The sequence below is a fragment of the Erythrolamprus reginae genome, chromosome 5 (assembly GCF_031021105.1).
Source record: "Erythrolamprus reginae isolate rEryReg1 chromosome 5, rEryReg1.hap1, whole genome shotgun sequence".
In the NCBI taxonomy this organism is placed as follows: domain Eukaryota; kingdom Metazoa; phylum Chordata; class Lepidosauria; order Squamata; family Dipsadidae; genus Erythrolamprus; species Erythrolamprus reginae.
Genome location: NC_091954.1, coordinates 97,978,108 through 98,001,610, shown reverse-complemented (window position 1 = coordinate 98,001,610; position 23,503 = coordinate 97,978,108).

Sequence of the window (23,503 nt, the reverse complement as noted above, 5' to 3'; positions counted from 1 at the left end):
CATAGGTGGATAATTCAAGAACAGCTTAGCATCAGTGCTGGACTCCTGTTTTCCGAAACTTGCTGGAGTGATCAGACCATATTTTTAGTTTTTTCATTATAGCTATTGTAAGGATAGCTGGCATAATACTGTAAAACATACAGTGTCAAACAAGGAAATATAGGTTTGAATCTTTAGACTAACAAATGATGAAGGAGAATCAACATCCCAGGATCATGAAAATTGACTGCCCAGCAACCTTATCATCACTCACCTTAAGATGCATCTACATTTTTCATGGGTAATGGACCTTAATTCTCTTCAGAATTTTGTTGCTTTTAAATTACATTTCAATCTTCCTTTTTTCCTCAGGCCCAGATTCCAGATGCAACATGTATTCAAAGATAAATGTTGCAGAGAAATGAGGAAAATATCAGTTAATTTTCCTTTGCAAATGATTTTTTTTTTAATTTCAGGGCTCACAATGCAGCAGTAACTAGTTTATGACAGGATGGGCTTAACTGCATTGCAAAAATGGGACCATCTGTAGTCAGGAACCAAAAAAGAGATTTGAACACAGTGAGAATGTGGAAGAACTGTTAACAATTATGCTCTTGAATGGCTCAGTGGAACCAAATGTTGCATAGCATGTTTTCTGTTTTTATTTTTACAATGCTTCACCATTCAAATTAATTAGAAAACATTATGGAACGAGATAATGTAATGTGTATGAAATGCACTGTTCCAGCAACTATTAGTAGGGAACAGCCTTTTGCCTCCTTGAAAAAGTTAGGATTCACCTGTTCTTGGGAACAAAGCAAGTCAAGTAAACAATCCAGTTAAAAATTAATGGTGAAATTTACCTTATTTGTTGCCCTTGGAGATTTTTAGCCCCCATTTTTGCTCTTGCTATGGCACAGATGCATCATTAAAAGAACTTGCTTATGGCATAGGAAAAGGTAATTCTAACATACTGACATATGGAGTATGTATTTGCATAGCTGCCACTGATTGGATAATCTAATGGTGGGGGAAATAAACTGCTGTCAGTGGCTTGCAAGCTTCCAGGAAGCCCTTAAATGTGGCTTCCCTGTAGCCTGATGGCAGGCCATATTAATTCTAGCTAATAGACAATAAAGGTGCTGAACTGTTCCTGCAACTTTCCTTTTAATTTATGCATGAATCTAACACTAGCGATGAAGGTGGGATGAAGAAGGACAACAGGACAAAGACACCTCGTGGCATCTGCTGCCATCTTAGAAGCAAGCACTGTTTACATGGGGCTACCTTTGAAAAGTGTTTGGAAATTCCAGATCGTGCAGAATGCAGCTGCGAGAGCAATCATGGGTTTTCCTAAATATGCCCATGTCACACCAACACTCTGCAGTCTGCATTGGTTGCCGATCAGTTTCCGGTCACAATTCAAAGTGTTGGTTATGACCTATAAAGCCCTTCATGGTACCGGACCAGATTATCTCTGGGATTGCCGTCAGCCGCACGAATCCCAGCGAGCAGTTAGGTCCCACAGAGTTGGCCTTCTCCAGGTCCCGTCGACTAAACAATGTCGTTTGGCAGGACCCAGGGGAAGAGCCTTCTCTGTGGCAGCCCTGGCCCTCTGGAACCAACTGCCCCCAGAGATTAGAATTGACCCACCCTCCTTGCCTTTCATAAGCCCCTTAAAACCCACCTCTGCCGTCAGGCATGGGGGAACTGAGATATTCTTTCCCCCTAGGCCTCTACAATTTATGCATGGTATGTTTGTATGTATGTTTGGTTTTATAAATAAGGGTTTTTTAGTTATTTTAGTATTGGATTTTTACATTACTATCCGCCCAATCCCGAAGGACTCAAGGCGGCTCACAACAATATAAAATTACAATAACAATAAACAATAAAAAGAAGTGGGACTGGGCGGCATAGAAAAATAAATAAATAAATAAATAAAAAAATAAAAAATTCCCTTCTTTTTTATTAAAAGAAATTAATAATAAAACAAAAACAAAACCTATCACTATTATTATCTTCTCTTTTTCCATCCCTGTCTCCTCCCCCCTTGTGTGTGTGTGTGTGAACTCTTGAACCATTTCCAATTAGAGGTCAGCTATTGGAAATAGTTCAAGAGTTCAATCACACACACACACATACATACAAACACACACACACAAACTGCTGGGATTTTTTTCTCTGTTATTATTTGGGTGCTTTTTACCATATGCTTTAAATCAAGAGTCATTTCTCTCTTCCCCTCTTGCTCTCTCTCTCTCTTTCTCTCTCTCTATTGCTTTTTTTCTCTCTCTCTTTCTTTCTATCTCTATTGCTTTCTTTCTCTTCTCTCTCTTGCTATCTCTCTCTCCCCCTTTCATCTCTCTCTCTTTCTCTCTTGTTTTCTTTTTCTCTCTCTATTGCTTTCTTCCTCTCCTCTCTCTTGCTATCTCTCTCTCCCCCCTTTCATCTCTCTCTTCTTTCTCTCTTGTTTTCTCTCTCTCTCTATTGCTTTCTTCCTCTTCTCTCTCTTGCTATCTCCCCCCCTTTCTCTCTCTCTCTCTCTCAGCAGCGGCATTGGGCAGTAGCCGTGGGCGGCGGCAGAGTGATCAGCTGTGAGGCGGAGCTCCGGAATGGAGGCACCGACGGCGAGGGGGCTGCGAGAGTGCTTTTTCCGAGCACTTCAGGAACGCCTGCCCTGCCTCTACTGCAGCCCCCTTGCTGGAAGTCTGGGACGAAAGTGCTCCCAGCAAAGGGGCTGCGAGAGGGGCGGGGCGGGCATTCCTGAAGCCCGTGGAGAAAGCCCTCTCTCGCAGCCCCCTGGCTGGCAGCGCTTTCATCCCAAGGAGAAGCCGCAGCCGCCACCGCCGCAAGAGGGGGAGAGATAAAGAGAGAGAAGTCGCGCCCCAAGGCAGGAGGCAGCGGAGGAGGAGAGGGGGCTGATTGGGCGGGCAGGTGGCAGGGCCAAGAAGCCAGGGGCGCGTTTGGCCGCAGGCACCGTGGGGAGGCAGGGGCGGCCGCTCTCTTTCCTCCTACTGCCGCACCTCCCCCCTCACGGGCTGGCAGGGGGATGGGGAGCGCGCACCCGTGGAAAAGGGTGCGCGGGCGGGTATTTGGGGGTGCGCGCCTGCTCACAGGCGCAGCTTATGGGGAACGGTGATAGCAACAGATTACATACCATAGTGATATTAGATAATCTACATAACTGTGATGAATTCCCAACAATGCAGCAATCAGAAGCTATTTCAAGATGCTTCCTTAGAACATAGAGAATTGTCTAGATGGGTTATAACACTACATAAAGCACTATGGATGGTGCTGTAGAAGATGCCATTTGTTTTGAAAGCAAATTGGTATTGTAGCAGCTTTTTCACTATTACTAGAGTTTTCACTGAGGAATTCTGCAGGACTTACAGAGTAGGAAAACTTTAAAAAATAGATCTATCTTAGCCTTTCCCAGACTACTGTTAGCTACCTGAATTCAAAATAAACATCATAATATTGTCCCTATTTGTCTGCTAATCTTTGCTTGTTCAGCAGGTAATTAATGCCAGTATGAATTTTTTTCCCCTTCTGAAAAGCCCAGGAAAACAATTTAATATTTTGAAATAATTGTGCATGACAAAATTAAAGTGTATTGTGTATTGAAAAAGCAATACGTTTGGAAAGAAAAAAAAAACTAAACTGGCAAAAGTTATTTCTTTAAAACTTTATTTCTTTTGTCAGTTTCTTCCAAAAGTTATTGCTTTATGAATGTACTGAGTAATAAAAGATTATTTAAATCTTTATTTTATCTAGGGTATGTCTGTTTCAAAAACAATATAACAATTAGACATCTATATTTTTACTCCATACTTCCTTTAAATAATCGATATCTGGGATTATATCTTGATATAAGCCAGTGGCTTTCAACCTTTTGGTTCCATGGAGAGAGGTTATTTTCATGGACCAGACCCGCATTCTGTAAAGGACCTTGGAATAGTAATATCGAATGAACTAAGTGCTAAAGCCCACTGCAACAATATCGCCAAAAAAGCCTCTAGAGTTGTCAACCAGATCCTACGCAGCTTCTGCTCAAGCAACCTCACCCTACTCACAAGAGCCTACAAAACTTTTGCCAGACCCATCCTAGACTACTGCTCATCTGTCTGGAACCCATACCACATCTCAGACATCAACACCCTTGAAAATGTCCAAAGATATTTCACCAGAAGAGCCCTTCACTCCTCCACTCGAAACAGAATATCCTACGAAAATAGACTAACAATCCTAGGCCTAGAAAGCCTAGAACTACGGCGCCTAAAACACGATCTGAGCATTGCCCACAAGATCATATGCTGCAATGTCTTACCAGTCAATGACTACTTCAGCTTCAACCGCAATAACACAAGAGCAAGCAACAGATTCAAACTTAATACGAACCGTGCCAAACTTGACTGTAAAAAATATGATTTCAACAATTGAGTTATCCAAGCTTGGAACTCACTACCGGACTCAATTGTGTCAACCCCTAACCCCCAACACTTCTCCCTTAGACTCTCCACAATTGACCTCTCCAGGTTCCTAAGAGGCCAGTAAGGGGCGTCCATAAGTGCACTGGTGTGCCTTTCGTCCCCTCTCCAATTGTCTTTCCTTTCTTTCACCTATCTTATATATTCTCTTCCTTTCATATATCCTCTCCTCTAAGTTCACCTTCACCCTCTTTTATATTATCACATGTCTATTTTCTTCCTATGTATTTATGTATTGGACGAATGAATGAATGAATGAATGAATGAATGAATGAATGAATGAATGAATGAATAAATAAATAAATAAATAAATAAATAAATAAATAAAATGAAATCCTGTGGATGGGGTTTTGCTTGTTTCTGGGATGATGTAGACCAGGGCAGGTCCACAGACTGGGTGGACTCTTTCTTAAGCACTAGATAAAACATTATTCACTCTGATCTGTTTGGCCATCTTTAAGAGGCTTTTAGAATTAAGACCATTATTGTCTCTGTTGGGATAATAATGTTGAGGAGGAGGATCAAAAAACAAAATGGGTCTGTTTGAATCAGTTGTGCAGGACCGTCACTTTCCTTGATGGAAAAGGCAAGGCAGGTGAGACGGCTGAAGCTCCTTTTACTTCTCCTACTTCTTGCATTCATGAAATATTTGTGAAATACTTAAGCTCAGTCTGAAAACAATAAAAATAACGGAGAACTAAAATTCTTCTTCCATTGCAAGCTAACATCCAATGGAATCCAATTCTGTTTTCTTATTCAAGATTGTTGCATCTAGTTTTGTAACTTAGTCCCACCTCAATAGAATGTAGTGTCCCAATCTTTCCAGTTTTTCCTTTCTTAGCATCAATCTTTGAGGAAGAAAAAAAGGGGGCGAGAGAAAAATTGGATTCCTCAAAGCATTACAAGAATATAAAAACTTTCTCCTATTGAGCAAATGAGCAAGCTGTAGTTGGCATTACATCCCATTGTTGGTGGGTCAGCCATCTCCAGCCTTTGTGGATTGATGGCCCATTTGGGGGGTGGAGGTAGAAGGGGACAGTTCTGTGTGAGTGAACTGAGTGTACCAATATTTGACTCCAATATTTGATGAAAGATTCTGAATCTAGCAGTGTTCCAATATTTGATGGGCTGCCATAGAGAAGGGGTCAAGCTATTTGCCAAAGCACCTGAAGGATGGACAAGCAATAATGGATGGAACTGATCAAGGAGAGATTCAACATGGAAATAAGAAGGACGTTTCTGACAGTGAGAACAATCAACAAAGGGAACAGCTTACTTTGGGAAGTTGTGGGAGCTTCATCACTTGAGATTTTCAAGAAGGGATTGGACTGCCATATGTCAGAAATGTTGCAGGGTCTCCTGTTTGAACAGAGTGTTGGACTAGATGATCTACAAGTTCCCTTCCAACTATGTTAATGAATTTCAGATATTTTCCTAAGTAGAAATATGACAAGTTTTATTTTGGTCCCAGGTGTCAGTTTCTTGAGTCAATCTATTACTTCTGTGAATGCTTAGTTATTTAATGGCTGGAATTAAAGGATCAGCAAAAAGGTGAAAAAAGAAAAAAACAATGAGTTTAAAATTTGTCTGCAACATAAACATGAATTGTATTTTCATGCATAAATGCTAGCTTTAACTGACTATTCGTTCTGTTCATGAATTCAATGATGCATATGCATTATCCCCATAGGGGGAAAATGTACTGTATTATTTGTGGCTTGAAATGTCAGGTGTGATCAATATGGTAAACATAATTTTTCATTATTATTTTGGAGTCCATTAATCAGCAAAGAAGCCAACATGATATATTTAATTATAGAACTTTGGAGGTGGGAGAGAAAAGGTACCTTATTGGTATTTAATTTTGTTTGCACAAGAAAGAATATAAGAAGTTATTCATCAACATAATATTTTAGTGTTCACATATTTATGATTTCTGCAGTTTTGCAATGTTATGGATATTTCAAAGCATTTATTTCCAGGAGTATCTTGACTCAAAGAGTTAAGCTCAACTGGGTTTAATAGCTTTCATAAATGTTTTGTATGAAAGGGTTTTTTTTAGTACAATAAAACCAACTAATTGTTTTTAACCATTGTTTTTTACTCATTACAGCTAATAATCTTAAGGAATTTCAGTACAAAGAAGTTGGAGATAAATAGTTTGGAACCTTATTCTGGGCTCCTTTATGATTTTAAGTATCTGAACTTTTCTAATTTTTAATAATTTCGCTACAACTTAACAACAGTGATAAAATCGTCAGCACTCTGAATTAAATTATTGAAGGGGATTAGTTTAGAGTAGTCACAAATGCACAGCTGGCACCTTTAAGAGCTGGCCGAAATTGCCCCGGGAGCTGGGGAGATGCTGCCGGTGCTCGTTTCCAGCTTCTGGGCAAAAACCGGAAGTTCGGCTTCTGGCAGCTCGCCAGGCCTGCGCGCTGCCTCTTGAGCCTGGGAGGAGGTCCTAAGCCACCCTATTTATGGGCAGCTCGAAGCGGACCTTCTTCTTTTGCCCTCGGCTACCTGGAAGCGAACACCCGCCCGCTCTCCTCTATCATACAGTGTGCCTGGACGGGGTCGCCTCGGGGCCGAATAGGAATTTTTTGCGGTCTCTCCTTGGTGCAGCCGTTTTTTTGCCTATTCCACACTGTCATTAAGGATGGATTGGTTAGGGGATGCGGCGCAATGTAGAGGTACATTGGATTCATTTGGCTTCCCTCTAGTCACTGGGGTTTGGCAGGTTAGGGGCGGAAATGGGCAGTAGGAGCAACTGCACATTCTCCTTTTGGGCATATTTTCAAGATGATGGGCTGCCTCTCCCCATGAACTATAGGTTCTTGCAACTTCGGGGATTGGAGAGGGGATGCCCATGGGACTCACCTTATCCAATTTCCCTCAGGGTTTGGATGGTGAGCTCCTCCTACATGCTTATGGGCGTGGCTCAGATACAAGTGAAGGTGGCTACCTTCACCTGGATCAGCAAGGGGTTATGCCCAAGAGTTGCCATGAATGTTCTGACAAGTAAATTCCGCCCCATTAGTTGTTGGCCTCTGCAGGTCCTTTGTTTACATTGTTATAACGTTTAAATTATGTTATTTAAATTGACGTTATTCAAATTGGTGTTATTTAAATTTATGCTAATTAATAAAATCACCCATTATTAAATCCAGCTACTGTCTCCACGTCGTTACTCCGCTTCCTGGGCAAATGGACTTTTCTTCTGTAGAATGACTGTGCGTCTTGTCCAGTATTAATTATCAGCTGGAACTCAAAATGAATATTGCTCAATAAAATCAGTTCTGCTTAAAATATATTGTGATAATATCATAACTACAATCCATTGCTCTAACTAGTCATGAAGAATAATCAAGGTAACGTGTGATTGCACACACTGAATATTCACATAACTTATGCATTAGGATAATTTTAATTTTGTTTTCAATGCAGCATCTCCCTGAGTTTTTCAAATATGAATTGACAATCTTCTTTCTTAAATGAAGCCAATGAATAAAATAATGTTCCCTAGCTTGTTCATGCATTTGTTTCCCCAATTTTCAAGGAGAATTGCAGGCAAATACAGTCCTTATAAAAGTCTTCATTTCTTTGGTTTGATTAAATAAAATAGTGTTTTCCAGCTTTGACAGCTTTAAGATGGGTAGACTTTAACTTTCAAAAAGAGATTTGCTCAGTTAAAACAAGCACAGCAATGGTGGGTGATCCTGGTTTTTGACTGGTTCGTAGAACCAGTAGCGCTGGTGGCAGGAGGCTCTGCCCATCCACCTAGGACGTTTCTGCACATGTGCAGAAGTGTCATGCGCACAAGTTTAAGTTTAAGTTTAATCAGATTTGTATGCCGCCCCTCTCCGCAGACTCGGGGCGGCTCACAGCAATAACAATACAATGTAAAACAAATCTAATATTTAAGTTAATTTAAAAAACACCACAAATTAAAACCAATCATACATACTAACATACCATGCATAAATTTTATAAGCCTAGGGGGAGGGAACATGTCAATTCCCCCATGCCTGACGACAGAGGTGGGTTTTAAGGAACTTATGAAAGGCTAGGAGGGTGGGGGCAACTCTGATATCTGGGGGGCTCTTCCCCTGGGTCCCGCCAAACGACATTGTTTAGTTGATGGGACCCGGAGAAGGCCAACTCTGTGGGACCTAACTGGTCGCTGGGATTCGTGCCGCAGAAGGCGGTCCCGGAGATATTCTGGTCCAGTGCCATGAAGGGCTTTATAGGTCATAACCAACACTTTGAATTGTGACCGGAAACTGATCGGCAACCAATGCAGACTGCGGAGTGTTGGTGTGACATGAGCATATTTAGGAAAGCCCATGATAGCTCTCGCAGCTGCATTCTGCACGATTTGAAGTTTCCAAACACAAATCATGTACACAAACTGGTAGCAAAATAATTTACAGCCCACCACTAAACCACACTTAGTTCTTCAATCACAGCTTATTAGACTTCATTTATAATTGTTCTCCTTTCCCTGAATAATTTAGCTTGTTTGAATTCTTTCTTTCGTCTAACACTTTATCTACACACACAAGTAGACATTCAAGATGGTTACCAAATAATCAATCAAACAAAAAACATAAAATGCAGAATAGAGATTTAAAAGATAGAATAAGGTGTTGTTCATTTAATAAAATGTAGTGTCTAGATTTGGACACGATAAGGTGAAGCTGTCATCCTTTATTCAACATAAAACTTTGGATTCTTATTCCACTGTGTGCACATCTGGAAGCCAAGAAAAAAGTCCAATGAAATGGATCAATATAATATAACTGAAAACTAGGCCACACTAATTTTTGCTTTCACATAACAGAAGCAGGGTACATGAATATAAATTAATGTTTCTTTATTCCAGTAGTAGCCCCAGGAATGTTTATTTCAGACTTCATTTCATGCACAGTTAAAAGATCCAACATAGGGGAAAAAAATCCACACAATTTCTTCTTAGTTAAATATTCTCAAATACTTGACAGTTTGATGCATCACCAGTACAGCTGCTCCTTTCTAACTAAGTAACATGTTTTTCATAGTATTGGCATTTGGAGAATTCTCCATAACTTCTAGATCATTTTGTTTTGGGGGTAATGGGCAATAAGACTTGTAGTAGCTTCAAGCCCATTCATAGTAGCTTCAAAGATAATTGTAGACAATAATAATAACAACAGAGTTGGAAGAAACCTTGGAGGTTTTCTAGTCCAACCCTCTGCTTACATAACTTCAGACAAATGGTTATCCAACATCTTTTTAAAAACTTTCAGTGTTGGAACATTCATAACTTTTGGAGGCTAGCCATTCCACTGATCAATTATTCTGTCAAGAATTTTCTCCTTAATTCTAAGTTCCTTCTCTCCTTGATTAGTTTCCACCCATTGCTTCTTGTCCTATCCTCGGGTGCTTTGGAGAATAGATTGACTCACTCTTCTTCGTGGCAACCCCTGATATATTGGAACACTGCTATCATGTTTCCCGTAGCTCTTCTTTTCATTAAACTAGACATACCCTGTTCCTGCAACTGTTCTTCATATGTTTTAGCTTCCGGGCCCCTAATCCCCGAGTCTACGGAGAGGGGCGGCAAATAAAGTAAAGTAAAGTAAAGTAAAGTAAAGTAAAGTAAAGTAAAGTAAAGTAAAGTAAAGTAAAGTAAAGTAAAGTAAAGTAAAGTAAAGTAAAGTAAAGTAAAGTAAAGTAAAGTAAAGTAAAGTAAAATAAAATAAAATAAAATAAAAAATCTTTGTTGTTCTTCTCTGCACTCTTTCTACCGACTTGCCTTAACTCTTTCTTAAAGTAGATCATATACAATTTTCTCACAATACAGACAAACAAACAGACACAAACACACACACTAACAGACCAATTGAATCAAATTATAAAATAATGAGCAAAATTCCCATCACAATTCAAAGATTCTGCAGCCTGAATGTTGATCAAATTATAACTGTAGAATTCATACATTGTTATATACAGTGAAAATATATTGAAGGATGGGGAAGAATCCATGTTATAATTTGGAAATTAAACTAAAGCATTTTCATCATATTTAATTCCAAACCTATTTTCCTTGATAAAAGAGCTCCTGTCAAAGGAACCCATGGATTTTGTCAACTATTAATAATTATGTAAACACTTTATATACCTACAAAATACCGTACTGATTAATTCAGACAAAATAAATGTAAGTTACTTTCTTCTTCCTCTGCTAAATCAACCCAGACAAGAATAATTTCTCAGTCAGATAAAACACAATGTGTCAACAGGATTCTTTTGATTTTGATTGTGTGTGTGTGTGTGTGTGTATGTGTGCGTGTTACAAGTTCCACCTTCCTAGTTTAATAACTGCTGGAATTTGATTCATTGAAGTAGATATATGAAGTATATGACTGAAAATTGGAAGAGGAATGGTATAGATTTGACTCCTGTGCTATGGTAATGGCAGGTCTTGAAAGGGAAATACCACAGCTGCAGAATATTATTCTCATTTACTGAGCAAAATTTTGTACAAGCAGCATTATTCTTGCACTAACAATACTATTTAGAGCCTGGTTGTTAAACTCACCATGTCATGTTGCAGTCCCGTAATGTTTTGCAACATTTTGTCTTCGGAGAGGGGTGGCATACAAATCAAATCAAATCAAGTCAAGTCAAGTCAAGTCAAGTCAAGTCTAGTCTAGTCTAGTCTAGTCTAGTCTAGTCTAGTCTAGTCAAGTCAAGTCAAATCAAATCAAATCACAAAATTAATTTTCCCCCTTCATGGTGCTGAAGTGGGTGTGGCCTGCGCAAGGTGAATTCGGCCCACAGGGCGCCAATTTGACACCCCTGGTTTAGAGCTCACAGTAATGGCGAGGTCTTAATAATCCTAAAGTGTTGGAATGGCCACACCACTTATTTCTTTATTGGCTACATAGTTAATTAACTTTAATTTTAATGGCTTTTGGGTTAGGAACTTTTCAAATTTTGGGGGAATCATGTTCTACAGACAGAGAACATCAGCTACAAAAACTCATTTTTTAAATCCCTGTAGGACATATATTTTTAAAGGTTGTTGTGGCATTTACTTCTAGTTTCCTGCAAAAAATACCCCATAACAAATGAGTTTGCTTTACACTTGCTGCATTCACTCAACAACTGTTGCAAAATTGGTCATGGTCCTTTGACCATAGTGTTGGTTATGACCTATAAAGCCCTATACGGCACTGGACCAGATTACCTATGGGACCTCCTTCTGCCGCATAAATCCCAGCGTCTGGCTAGGTCCCACAGAGTCGGTCTTCTCCAGGTCCTGTCAACTAGACAATGTCGCTTGGCAGGACCTGAGAAAGAGCCTTTTCTGTGGGGGCCCCGGCCCTCTGGAAACATCTCCCTCCAGAGATTCGTACTGGCCCCCAACCCTCCTTGCCTTTCATAAGAAGTTGAAAACTTATTTATGCCACCAGGCTTGGAGTCATTAGATCTTAGCCTCTAGCCTCTGCATGCTTAGTATGCTGGGTTTGTGTTTGATTGAATGATTTTTGATTTTTAACTTTTATACTGTTTTAGATTAATTGGATCCAATTGTTTTTTGTATACTGTTTTTATTGTTGATATGCTGTGAGCTGCCCTGAGTCCATGGAGAGGGGCAGCATAAAAATCCAATTAATATATAAATAATGAATTTATGACTGAAATTATGGACAACGGGTTACATTTTATGCTTTCAGATCAGCGTTTTACTCCTGGAAACTAGCCCATGCAGTTTTCAAAATAAGGGTTTGGAAGTGGTTTGCCATTTATTGCTTCCTAGAACTGAGGACAGTAACTTGCACAAGGTCAGTCAGTTAACTTAATGGTTTCTTACCTTCTAGGCTGGTGCCTTAACCAGTATACCAAAGTGGTTCTTGGTCATGGTATTAAAAGCTTACAGGACACAACCTCTATTCGTTCCTTATAAGGGAAGACAAACTACAATAATGCTGGAGACTGAAAAACTACAAACCCTCAGGAGATCCAGCAAATCTTTAATTTGCACTTCAGTTTCTCCAGAGTTATGCAAAGACCTTCACCTGATGCCTCAAATAATCTTGGAAATTCAGTTCAACATTCTGGTTCAATTGGTCTGATTCAAAAGGAACTCATGTCACACCAACACTCCGCAGTCTGGTTGCCGATCAGTTTCCGGTCACAATTCAAAGTGTTGGTTATGACCTATAAAGCCCTTCATGGCATCGGACCAGAATATCTCCGGGACCACCTTCTGCCGCACGACCAGTTAGGTCCCACAAAGTTGGCCTTCTCCCGGTCCCGTCAACTAAATAATGTTGTTTGGCGGGACCCAGGGGAAGATCCTTCTCTGTGGCGGCCCCGACCCTTTGGAACCAACTCCCCCCAGATAACAGAGTTGCCCCCACCCTCCTAGCCTTTCGTAAGCTCCTTAAAACCCACCTCTGTCATCAGGCATGGGGGAATTGACACTTTCCCTCCCCCTAGGCTTATAAAATGTATGCATGGTATGCTAGTATGTATGATTGGTTTCTAAAATGGGTTTTTTAAATTAACTTAAATATTAGATTTGTTTACATTGTATTATTATTGCTGTGAGCCGCCCCGAGTCTGCGGAGAGGGGCGGCATACAAATCTGATTAATTAATAAATAAATAAACTCTTTTTTTCAGATTCTTCAGGTTAAATAAATTCTTGAAGCTTTTTTATATAACCTAGGTTTAGGTAAGGAATTCCAGAAGTTTTGAACTGGAACCTCTTTTTCAATCTGTTTTTAAATGCAGACACTGTACAGCTTGAAATCCTCCTACACATCTATTTCCACCTGAGGTTGTGTGTGCCCCATAAGATAGAATGCAATGTGATCTCAGATAATAGTCACCAAGTAATTATTTTGTAAGTCATAATAAAGGATTCCATTAGGAATAATACCTTTAATTAGGCCATAAGACATGACAGTTGGCACATTTCTCAGTTAGAAAGATGAGTGGAGAAAGCATAATGGATTTTTTTTCCATCTCTAATTCTAGTGATTTCCTACCCCCTTCTCTGTGTTTTCATGACTGAAGTCAAAGGCTCGACATTGATAGTTGACTAACCTTAATAACTTTCAGAAGTTCATTAGTCACTTTGAAACTGATGATCTTTCCCTGAAATGCCTAATGATTGGAGAGACGCAAATATTTTGTTCTTCAGTGCTCTCAGGTAGGAAGGGAAAAATAGCTATTTCTAAGTGCAGTGATTAAAGAAATGAAGCTGTTTGGGAAGATGAGCAATTGCAAAAGCAGGTAGAAGGTAGAGATATTTTATCTGATAAAAATGAAAGAAAATTGGATGGTAAAACCAAGTAAATGGGAATTTATTTTTTGGGGGGGGAGGAAGTAATATGACATTTGCACTTTTGCAGACTATGAATTGCAAATATCTATCGATTACTGCAATGCTGTCTACATGGAGCTACCTCTGAAAAGTGTTCAGAAACATCAGATCGTGCAGAACGCAGCCGCGAGAGCCATCGTGGGGCTTCCAAGATTCGCCCACATTTTTTCAACATTCTGTGGCTTGCATTGGCTGCCGATCAGTTTCCGGTCACAATTCAAAGTGTTGGTCATGACCTTTAAAGCCCCACATGGCATTGGACCAGATTACTTCGGGAACCGCCTGCTACCGCACGAATCCCAGTGACCGATAAGGTCCCACAGAGTTGGCCTTCTCCGGGTCCCGTTGACTAAACAATGTCATTTGGCTGGCCCCAGGGGAAGAACCTTCTCTGTGGCAGCCCCGGCCCTCTGGAACCAACTCCCCCCAGAGATTAGAACTGCCCGCACCCTCCTTGTCTTTCGTAAACTACTCAAGACTCATTTATACTGCCAGGCATGGGGGAGTTGAGATAGCTCTTCCCCCTAGGCCATTACAAGTTATGCATGGTATGTTTGTGTGTATGTTTGGTTTTATAATAGGGGTTTTTAGTTGTTTTTTATTATTGGATTGTACATGTTGTGTTTATTATTGTTGTTAGCCGCCCCGAGTCTGCGGAGAGGAGCGGTATACAAATCCAATAAATTATTATTATTATTATTATTATTATTATTATTATTATTATTATTATTATTATCGTTTATACTTGGAATGAGTCTCTGAGTCTTCAGAGGGGGCGGCATACAAATCTAATAAATAATAATAATAATAATAATTATTATTATTATTATTATTATTATTATTATTATTATCATTATTACATGGCTGGTTAGGATTCAAGTAGTCATTGGTTAACAATGGTAATTGGGACTGGAATCCCAATTTCCATAACTAAGCAATGTGATAATAAGGTAAAATGTCATATCACTGCATTGCTTACAACTCCAACATTCAGCATTGCTGTTATGCTGTTTTGCTGTTACAAAATATCAGATCATTAAACAAGTCTTAAGTGGCTTACAGGTAGGTGATCAGACAGGTAAGAATACCTGTATAAATGGAAGCAGAAAGAAGCAAAACAAATGTAAGGCTATTCATGATTATAGACAATTCATCTGTCCACTGTCTTCCCTACCAATCGTCATATATCATTCAATGTATTCTATTTATTAATATTTATAGATTTGACTGTGTTCATGTCACAAGCTTATGTTTGTTCCTTAATTGGTTTCAGGCATTGTTCTCTGCAGAGCAGTGTAAGTGAAAAAATCTCTGTAACAGCATTGTGATGCAAAGTCTATTCTTAAGCACTTGAACGCAGTATTGTAACAAAAATATGTTGTTATTTTCAGGTCATCATAGGTAGTCAATAGGCAGACCTTGGTGGTCTTTGAGCTTGGCTGTTTTCTTGCAGATGTTTTATAAATGAAAGTAGGTGACACCATCAGAGCAATGATGATGTTACCTAGCTTGGCAATGCAACATCCACAGAGAACAACCAAGCACCAAGAGCACTAAGGATCCCCCAGCTACAAATATTATCCTTTATAGATAGTCAGTGGGTTCACAGAATACAATGAACATAACATCATTGGATAGGTTGGCATAGCACAAGGGTCTCCAACCCCTGGGCCATAGCCCACAAGGAATCGGGGCATGTGTGTGCTCATGTTGAAAGGCTCATTTGTATGAGCAGCAGGTGCACACACACACACACCACTTGTGCAAATGGACCTGAGCGCACTTGCACACATGCTACCATTCACATGGAACCATCCGCTCTCCCCACTCTCCCCAGGCTGGCAAGCTGAAAAAGTTGGGACTACTGGCATAACATACTAAACTGCAAAGAAGAAAAAGATATAACTAAGCTTATGACATTACACAAATGCAGCCAGGTCTTCAATTCCCTGGGTTATCTATCTATCTATCTATCTATCTATCTATCTATCTATCTATCTATCTATCTATCTATCTATCTATCTATCTATCTATCGATCTATCTATCGATCTATCTCTGAGCCACTCCGAGTCTTCAGAGAGGGGCGGCATACAAGTCTAATAAATTATTATTATTATTATTATTATTATTATTATTATTATTATTATGTTGATACAACACAGTAAACAAGATCACTATGCTGGATTTCGTATTTCATCACCAGTCGAGCGCTTCCCAAGCACCTAGGACTGGGTGATGTAGCGGTGAATTATGTTTGCCGATCCCAGTAAAGCGGCCTTTTGAAATTGACAGATGGAGATTTTGTCAATTCCGAAGGTTTTCAAATGTCCGCTGAGATCCTTTGGCACTGCGACCAGCATGCCAAGTACCACTGGGACCACTTTCACTGGCTTATGCCAGAGTTGTTGCAGCTCGATTTTTAGATCTTTGTATTTCACTAATTTCTCTAGCTGCTTCTCCTCAACTCTGCTGTCCCCTGGGATTGCGATGTTGATGATCCATACTTTCTTTTTCTCCACAATCAGGATATCTGGTGTGTTATGCTTCAGAATTCGGTCAGTCTGAAGTCGGAAGTCCCATGGTAGTTTTGCTTGCTCATTTTCAACCACTTTTTTGGGCTTATGATCTCACCAGTTCTTTGCCACTGGTAAACAGTAGTTCCGGCACAAGTTCCAGTGGCATACAAGTCTAATAAATTATTATTATTATTATTGTTGTTATTATTATTATTATTATTATTATTATTATTATTATTATTATTATCTGTCTATCTATCTATCTATCTATCTATCTATCTATCTATCATCTATCTATCTATCTATCTATCTATCTATCCACTTACTTACTTACTTACTTACTTACTTACTTACTTACTTACTTACTTATTTGGATTTATATGCAGTCCCTCTTCAAGGACTCGGGACAGCTTATAACATATTAAAAACAATGCAATATCATAAGCCAATTAATTTAAAGCAGTTAATGTAAAACCCCCATAGTATTAATATCATTGATTGATTGATTGATTGATTGATTGATTGATTGATTTGATTTGATTTGATTTGTATGCCTCCCCTCTCCGAAGACAATGCTATTCACACAACAAACATATACTACATTCATTTGGCCAGAAGACTAGGGTCTAATGGCCCCAAGCCTGGCGGCATAAATGAGTCTTCAGACTCTCGCAGAAAGCGAGAAGGGTGAGGGTAGTGCAAAACTCTGGAGGGAGGTGATTCCAGAGGGCCTGGGCCCCCATAGAGAAGCGTCTTCCCCTAGCCAAGGCAACATTGTCTAGTTGACAGGACCGGGAGAAGGCTGACTCTGTGGGACCTCACTGGTCACTGGGACTCATGCGGCAGGAGGCGGTCCCGCAAAGATTAAGTATATTTTCACAAACAGAACCTAGAAGTAGCTCCCTAGTTGCTTTGTAAGCATTTATTCAATATATCCATGACAACAACTAAAGTGTCAGTCAGAGATGGAGTACAACATTCTTAACAAATAGTTGAAGCGACAATTACAATAGCTTGTGATATTTCATGTTGAGCACATCTTTTTTTTAAAAAAAAAAGTTTAGTTGTTGCACGTTTTCCAGTGTACCTTGGTCGAGATTTTCTTTTGAACCCACCAGAGGTAGCACAGAGCTTGTTAACACTGAAATTCCATTAGCATTTGCCTCTAGGTATGCGGTTGATGTATATTTGCAAGACAGCTTCTAGATCTTTTCAAAGAAAGAACAAATAAGCTAAACTGGGTCCAGAATAAATCAGAGAAATCTGCAATAAGGAGTAAAAGACATGGGTGAAAAGGTTTCCCAGAAGACAATGAAAGTCTAATAGCAAAAAGAAAAAAAAAAGGAAAAAGGAAGGAAGAAGGAAGGAAGGAAGGGAGGGAGGACGGAGGAAGGTGTTCTGTCTGGGTCACTCCAGAAGCCAATACCAACCCAAAAAGAGAAGCCAGACACACTGGTAAAAGGCAAAGGCAGTTTTATAAAATTCAAGAAAAACACAGGTAACAGAAAATGTCCTTACAAACAGGAAAATGCTGTATCTTCAGATATATCCACGAAGGCAAAAGTCCATGCAGCAATACAGAATTCTTGCTGCCAAGCCGAGGTTGTAGATAGCAGACCTACACCTCCCACAGGTCTTCCAAAGCTGCTGGGCCACAAGCCAGGAACAGAGACGCCGAGAAACAAGACAGGATAACGCAACTCCAAACTGATAACACTCCACATGGCTTCAAGGGCTTACTTGCCTTTTAAACCCTGCTGAGGAGGACCACACCCAAACCCAGCTGTTCCTAATTCAGTGCGGATAATACTTCTTTAATTGCTCCTTTCTTTTATCTGACCGTCTCTGTCGCATGTCAATGACGGCTTGAGCTTCATCACCTAATGACTCCAAACTACTGGCTGGGGAGAGCCCCTCCCCCCGGGGCTCTCATGCTGTTCTCCTTCATCCCATTCCTGATTTTCCTCTCCCCCGTCCGACTGTTCAGCCCCCTCCTCTTCGCTGTCATCCTCCTCCGGGCATGGAGCCAGCAGAGACACAGCCGGTCCCTGAGCAGCCTCAGGCTGAACCACAACAGGAGGGAAGGAAGGAAGAAAGGAAAGAAAGGAAGGAAGGAAGGAAGGAAGGAAGGAAGGAAGAAGAAAGAGAAAGACTGAAGGACAATATGCATTCTTAGAATTAACTAGTCATACTTTCAGTGCCACCCCCTAATTCAGGAATGGCAATCTGTAGTCTATAAATCATTTATAGCATCCTTGCCTTATTTCTGCAATTTATAGATGCCCATTATATCATTTTCAGTGACGTAGCCATTTTTGACAGAAACGTTTTTAAAAAAATAATCCTGAGAGTGGATGAACCAAAATACCAATATAATCCAACTTCTAAAAAGTTCTTCTTAATCTCCATCACTATATCATTGCCATGTCAATGGCATATTTGCCATAATTATAAACCGCATGGTTAGACCACAACCTAAAGAAGTTTGTTTGATTACCTCTCCTTTGATTTCAGAAAGCTTGGAAATAAAGCAACCAAAATTGTTTTAAGGAAGCATTGGTGTGTATTGCAGATGTGCTGGCTAAAGCCAAATAATTTCAGGGCAATTGTTACAAAGTAATGCATGCTGAACATTGAACAATGCGTGCATACCAATTGCTCTTATTTTTGCAACAATAACCCTTGAAAGGGAATGGAAATACTTTATGTTTTTCAGGGCTTTCTCTTTTCCCTGAAGGTGAAAAAGAAAAGGCTTCTAAATAAATTATGATCTTAACAGGAGCATAAATACATTATTTTGTATCCAGTCTCTTCTTCCTCTCAGTCCTAATGTGTATTCTTAAGATTCATTAGTTCCCTTGGACACTATTTCACAGAACAAACGGAAACCAATGAAATTGTAACATCATACCTTGGTTATCATTAAATGGCTGATTTGGGATGTTGAACAAGTGATAAATACTTTAGCAGTCCTTTATGGAAGCTATGCTAGACAGATATATCTTAATGACTTTGAACAGTCTTGTCTGCGGTTATGAGAAGAAGAAGAAAAGCACTGAAATATGCCATTAGTTCATAGCTGTCAAAATGCAATTCAAAAAATATTAAAATATATAGGATATCATTTAGAGAGAGCAGGGAAGAAAATAGTGACTAGGAGCAGTGAGTGAGTAAAAGAGATAAATTTAACGTTTGGAAGACTTGAAAAGATGCAAGTGTCTCTCCTTATGCCTCAGCTATTGGCAATCACTTTGATCACCACAATATTAATGGCTGTTTTGATCTCTATTACTAACACAAATGTTTCAGTCTAAGCTGTTTTATAATTATCCCTTCGAAGTCATTCACTAGAAGCTCATGTTATGTCACATGCAGCAGGATTCATTGATAAGATGATATGCATTCGTTAATTCATGTTAACTGTGGCATGATGTCATGATGCCAATGTCATACACTACACAATTTCTGTGATGTGTCTGATGATGGCACAGTGTGAATGACAATAATTGCCCTTCATCCTACCTAATCCACCCTACTAGTGACACTCACACTGTTTCCCAAATCCTTTTGGCAAGATGTTTGAGTAACAAAATATGATGACATGCTAAATAATAAATAATGCCACTGGTGATTCTTCCGTAATTAAGAAAACGGGGGAAATAGCTCCTATTCTGCATATACAATGCAATCTGTCCTTCCCCTAGCTGTCTTTGTCTTTCTAGGTGTTTTCCAATTGAGAAGTGTTAATTGAATCTTGGTAGGCTTCCATAAATAAATTGTAAATACATTCAGCTTCATAGGTCACAGGCTATGCTATACCACAATCTGTTTCCCATAATTATATTATCCATTTCTAATCTCTGTTTGTAGTCTCTATTTGCAAACCACAAAAAAATTGGAAAAATTGGCCAAAAAAAATATCCCTTGTAGATTATTAGCAGCTGCCTTCTGTATTCAGAATGAAGATCAATCAACTATTCCTCATAACAACTCTTGAATATTTTGCCAGGAATATGTATTCCATGTAAGTGATACTAATACCTTGCAAATTATATAGCCACTTGAGGTGTCATTGAAGTAGGAAAGCTGTTTATCTTTGTGAAAGAAACATAATAATCATCCATCACATGATATCGCATGACTCCTAGAAAGGAAAAATAAGTAAGGGCTCTTTACTTATTAATGTATGCTACAGGAAGTTCACTTTTTTTGAAATAGGTTTACTCAAATTAAAGAGTATTTGTTTCTCAAGATTCTGGAATTGAAGGTGAGGAAGACCAGCCTATTTTCAGATAGGAATCCTGCCAAAAAATATTAGGGCAATAACAAAGTACTGCCAGTTTGATGACTAAATTACAGGGAGTCCTTGACTTATGACTGTAACTGAGTCAGAATTATAGTTGTAGGTCACAGTTAAAGGAGTCACTGTGTCACCTTGTCCAATTTTATGATTTGTTTTTTTAGTGGATATAAAAGGAATGCTGTGGTCATGAAGCAAACACCAACATCGTCAAGGAAACATGACAATTATTAAACCGGGTTTTGTTTTGTTTTTCAGGAAACTGGCAATAAATCATAGAATCATAGAATCATAGAATTGGAAGGGACCTCCAGGGTCATCGGATCCAACCCCCTGCTCAAGGCAGGATTCATCTAGATAAACTCTAGAAAGATGTCAATAAATCATTATTTTGTGATCATGGCACACTGAAAATTGATGTAAGTGAGACCCGGTTGCCAAATATCCAAAAAATGCAATCATGTGGCAGCAGGAGGTGATGTGGCCATTGGAACTCCAGAAAGAGGTAATAAGTAGCTCTGGAGAAATATGCTGTAACTTTGAACAGTGGCATAATAACTGGTTGTTAAATACCTTTAAACATTGGCTTAATTCCATATTACATCCTCAGCTATTGTTAGTTGCGAGGTCATGTCCAACCCATTGCGACCGCATAGACAACATTCCTCCAGGCCTTCTGTCCTCTACCATCCACCGGATTCTATTGAAACACATGCTGACTGCTTCAGTGACTCCATCCAGCCACCTCATTCTATGTTGTCTCCTTCTTCTTTTGCCCTCAATCTATAACAATTTATTATTATCAGCAGCAGCAACATCATCATTCCTCATCAACCAGGATGCTTGCAGCAACCCGAATCAACCATTAGCACCAGTCAATAGTATTTGTGATGCATTTGTGAATGTTCAGTTGACTAAGTTTCATGTTTAATGATAAAAGATACTACTACTACTACTACTACTACTACTACTACTACTACTACTAATAATAATAATAATAATAATAATAATAATAAAAGTCTAGATAGTGAGCATTTCAATCAGGCAGGAGAAGAGGAGAGGATTGCTGTTGTTATTGCTATTGCTGTTGTTGTTGTTGTTGTTGTTGTTATTATTATTATTATTATTATTATTATTATTATTATTTCTTGCTTTCATCTCCTACAGTATGAAATATAAGGTGTAGGGATGTAGCAAGTTGCTACTTATGGCTTCTAGTTCATCTGGCTGGGTCCTGTCAAAGCTTCCCAGTTGAGTAGAAGGTCCATTAGCTCCCCACTTTAGCAGGCAAGATCCTTTAATGTTGTTTTCTTTGGTCACTCAATGAGGAAGCAGAGCCCTTGCTGAAATTAGACCTGTCATTTTTCAGAAGTAGTCCCTGATCAAAAGAAAAGAATGCCCTGTCAAACCTGTAGGATGGATACAATGCTACATCAAGCCAACTTGCCTACATACCTACATAACTCCACCCATCCATAAGATTCTGACTCATCCAAGTCATGGTTGTCCCAAAGGTTTTTTTTTCAAGAGGCAACTGGACTTTATTTTTCTTTGAAGTGACATCAAGTACCCTCTAAAAAGAATGCAAATGATTAGCTATCTGCAAGGAATATAAATCCTTATATTCCCCTTCATCCAGTCAGAGCTGAAGAAACTTCGTGGATAAGAAGTGAAATGTCTTCAAAGAAAAACAAGAAAGTCCAGTTGCCTCTTGAAAAAAGCACCTTTGGGACAACACCACGCTTCCTTTAAACGAGTGGTCTTCAACCTGGGGATTGGCACCCCTTTGGTGGTCGAACGACCGTTTCACAGGGGTTGCCTAAGACCACGGGAAAATACAAATTCCCCATGTTGTCAGGATCTAAAGCTTCTATTTTGGCACATTGGAACTTATTTTACAATCTGACCAATCAGGCATTTATAGTGGGGGTGTCCCTCTGACCTTCCGGCCAATCAGCTTAAAGCTATATTGGGGGAATTGGCTTTAGACTTATGGTCTAACTGTATTAAAGGGTTGCAGCATTAGAAAGGTTGAGAACCACTGCTTTAAACTAACTGTATAAGATTCTGTATAAGCAGCAAAAAAAAAGAGAATTACGGTAGTTGTTGCAAACATTGCTTTAAATTACTGAGAGGTGGGGTGGGACCAGGGGAGGAAAAAGTAGAACTAGTCTGTCCAGTAAATTATCAGTCTGCAAGCCTGCAGTGCAATCTTGCAAGAAATGGGAGTGGTAGAATGAAAGGAAACCATAATTGGAAATTAGTTTAGCGTGGAGTATTACCTGAACATGACAGAGATCATACTTATGTTTTGAGTCTAAAACAAAATGCCAGCATAGCTGTTTTAGAGAGTGTGGCAAAACCTCTGCAGTGCTGAATGAAGAAAGTGGTTATTTGAAAACCCAGATTTAAAAGTGGCAGAATTAAGTGGCAGTTCTTACTGATAGGATAAAGTTAATTGTCCATTAATTACTTTACTTGTTTTATTAAATTATTTTAAGAAAAAATACCTTGCATGGTGTTGTGGTTCCGTCTGAGGCCCCTCAGGAAACGGCTGATCTTCTGTCGGTTTCCAGTTCAGAGGGAGAGGCTGAGGAACAGGAGGTGCAGGCAGACGAGGAGGAGGAATCCCAGGCTGAAGAAGAGGGAGGACAGCCAGAGTTCCACCAGAGGGAGCTCTCCCCAGCAAGCAGCCTGGATTCCTTAGAGGAAAATGCACAAGCCATAATTGATCTGCGACAGAGAAGAGCTACTCAGAGAAGGAATCAATTGGCTAAGTACTTTCAGCATTAAAGAGGCAACAGCTGGGTTTGGGTGTGGTGCTCTTTGGAAA